Genomic DNA, 3,725 nt, shown 5'->3' with positions numbered 1-3,725 from the left:
TTTTCCTGGTAAGATTAGAGACTTGCCGGAGGTCTCTCAGTTGTCAAGGCTACAGGACAGTGGGAACCTAAGTCTCCTGAGCTGCCTGTTTCCCCCGCACACCCCTCTTCATCCCGGCCAACCCCGTATTTCCACGCTTTGGTAGAAGAGGCTTCATCTTTGTCCCCTCCATACGAGACACCATCCTCTCCACTGAAGCTCTGATAAAGCTATGTTCGTGTTCATACGGGTGTTGTTACTGCTGTTCTTTTTTTTCCCTCCCTAGGGAAATGAAGAAGTCGCCCGAGTCAGCAGAGATCATGGAGCAGGGAACTCAGCACCTGCTGTCCACCTTCCTAAAATGGAAAGGAAAAGAGGATACTTAGCCTGAACAGGGGAAGAGAGCTGAGAGATTCCTCGCTGTCAGCACTGGGAGAAAGTAAAGGTTAAAATCTGACTGACAGTACAGAGGATACAGAACTCTCTTGAGAAGTAAACAGCATAATGGCAATCGATGTTATTGAAAGTTTCAAATCTCGCTCGACCTAAATAACTGTCTGTATAGCTTATCACAGTTTGCAAAACCATTCACATTCATTTTATTTTCTCAACAGCCCTGTGAAGTCAATAGGGCAAGTGTTTTATTCTTATTTCACAGGTGGCTAAAGAGAATCTTGTGCAGAGTCATACAGGTAGGAAGTGTTAGAGGCCAGGAATTACCCAAACTTTGACTGCAAATTTTGTGCAGTTTTCACTCTGCGTAGTTATTTATTCACTATTGAACCTACAATATGCCAGACATTGTTTCAGATGCATGGGGAGGTTTTAATGGATAAGTCTTGTTCTTGTGGAGCTTATATCCTAATAGAAGGATATATCAAAGGTAAAGCCAATAGAATTTCCTGGTAGAGTGAATGTGAGGTGTGACAGTAAAGGAGGAATCAAAGGTGCTTCCAAAATTTTTGGCCAGAGCAACTGCAGTGGAGAAGAATAATGAATGACTTCAGAGGGCGCCATCCATATTGACAGTCCACCACCGGGGAGGAGGCCAGGCACCATTCACATAGGTGCTCTGTGGGTGGCACTCCTTGGAATTATGCAACATCATAGCTTTCCATGTAGAGCAGTATTTTGGGGGACGATCAACATTTTAGTTTGGAACGTGTCGAGGTTGAGACACTGAGTAAGCAGTTAGATATAATGGTTGAGTACTCCTTGTGTAGGCCAAGCATTGAGCTGGCTGCTGGAGATAACAGCGATGAGCAAAGACAGACCCTGATCTCAAGGAGCTTTCGTTTTAGTGGAGGAGGCATATATCACTAAGCAAAGGATAATAATAACAACAAAGTCAAATTACAACTGCGACAGTTACTAAGAAGAAGATGAGAAGGGAAGAGCTTTCTAGGTAGACGGAACTGATGTGCAAAGGTTACAGGGCCCGAGGAAACATGGTGAGTAGAGAGTTGAAAGAAGACTGAAGTGGCTGCGGAGAGATGAAGCTGAAATGCCAATGGCAGTAGGACAATGCAGGGTCTCTTGGGCTGTGTTCACAACTTCTTTTGGCCTTTTATTCATTACTATTTATTTATTTATTTACTATTTATTTACATATTATTTTTAGGGTTAATTGAGCTATAACTTATGTTCAGTAAAACTTATCTTTTTTAGGTGTGCAGTCTATGAATTTTGATCATAATCGAGTTATAGACTATTCCCATCACCCCTATCACTTCCATCACAAAGCTCCTTTATGTCCCTTTGCAGCCAGTCCCCTCCCTCCAGCCCCAGGCAACTATGGATCCGATTTCCATCTCCAGAATGTCTATTAATAGAACCATACAGTTTGTAGCCTTTTGAATATGGCTTCTTTCAACTAGCATAATGCTTGCGAGAGAGTCATCCACATCGTTGTGTGTATCCGTAGTTTTATTTTTCTTTTAAGTTGCTGTTTAGTATTCCATTGTATGGATGTTTGTTTATCCATTCACTTGCTGATGGATACTTGGGTTGTTTCCAGTTTCCAACTATTTAAATATAGCTATTATAAACATTAGTATACAAGTTTTCGTGTGGACATTTATCTTCATTTCTCTTGGGTCAAAACCTAGGAGTGGGACTGCCAGGTCTTAGGGTAAGTGTATATTTGCCTTTATAAGAAACTGCCAAGCTGTTTTCCTAAGTGGCTGTAACACTTTGTATTCCCACCAACAATACATGTGGTTCCACATCTTTTCCAGCACTTTTTTTTTTTTTTTAATTCGAGCCATTCTAATAGATATATAGTGAGATCTCACTGTGGTTTTAATATGTCTTTCCCTAATGATTAATGATGTCGAGCATCATTTCATGTATTTATTTAAGCACCCAAATCTTTTGCGCATTTTAAAAACGGGTTGTTTTCTTATTACTGAGATTTGAAAGTTCTTTATATATCCTAATTTTCAGTCTTTTTTAAAAATCAGATGTGTTTTTCCAAACACATATCTAATATATATATCTTGGGATATATCAACACATATATATCTTGGGAGATGTATTTTCTCCCAAGCTGTGTCTTGTCTTTTCATTAACCTAAATAACTTTTGTTTTTACCAGAGCATATATGACCTGGTTTCTTGAGTTTCTTTCCTTTTTTCTCTCTTATGCTCACTTCCTCAACTCAATGAACATAATGTAAACATGAACTTGAGCCAGCTCATTAAGCAATCTTCCTTCTTCCCAACCCTCCTCTCCCATAATTAAAGAAGAGCCTAAATTGCTCCTGGATAGTTTTTGAATTCTGTAACCATTCATTCACAGAAACGTTATTTACATCTATTAAAATGCAAAACCCTTCATGCAAATATGGGAACTAACCCTCCATAAACATTAAAATTCAAAGGTAAGTGTTTACGATTTGGATCTGGAAGACAGACCTCAATGGGTACATGTTTAGATTATTAATGGGAAAGAAAACCTATTGAGGATGCTCATACTTCACTATTTTCCATCTGAATTTATTTAAACAGTAATTCAAAGTTAAAACAGAGAGGCAAAAATCTGTCTCCTTCCAATTCAATCAACACTTCATTCTTTTCTTTTTCTTCTTATTAAAAAACATAAACCTTTATTGAATTATTCTTTGTGCTAGGCAGGCGTGGAGCTAGGCATTGGGCACTCACTTTCTACCCTTGAAGAACTCAGATTTCATGGGGCAGGTGGACCCTTTCACTGATAGTTCTAAATACAATTTAAGTGCTATGGTGGAGGTATACCCTTAATGAGAGCCTACTATGATTAGGCTGTTTTAAGTACTTTACATATGTTAACCATTTAATCTTTATTACAATTCTGTGAGTTTCGTACAATAATTCTCCCCCTTTTACAGACTGATGAAACTGAGGCACGGGAATGTTAAGTCACACGGGGAGAAAGTGGTGGAAGTATGTGTAAAATACTATTGGACTACAGAGAAGGAAGGACTAGCTCTGCTGGGGTGATCGAAGAAAACCTACTTTTCAGCTTGGCCTTGTAAAGATGATGAAGAACTTTGAACGAGAAGGGGGGAAGGTTTTCCAGCCCTTCTGGAAGAGGGAAGCACTGACAAAGGCTTCCAGCCTGTGAAAGAGTATGTGGGGATTTGGAAATAGCAAGTAGAGGGACTTCTGTTTGTAGGATAGGATTGCAGGAGGCAGAAAATGTCTTCACTGGTCATTATCATTCACGGTTGGGGATAGTGAAAAATTACAGATTTTGAAGAGCTGGTA

Source organism: Pteropus vampyrus, unplaced genomic scaffold, assembly GCF_000151845.1.
Source record: "Pteropus vampyrus isolate Shadow unplaced genomic scaffold, Pvam_2.0 Scaffold116, whole genome shotgun sequence".
Classification (NCBI taxonomy): domain Eukaryota; kingdom Metazoa; phylum Chordata; class Mammalia; order Chiroptera; family Pteropodidae; genus Pteropus; species Pteropus vampyrus.
This window is presented reverse-complemented; position numbering follows the sequence as displayed.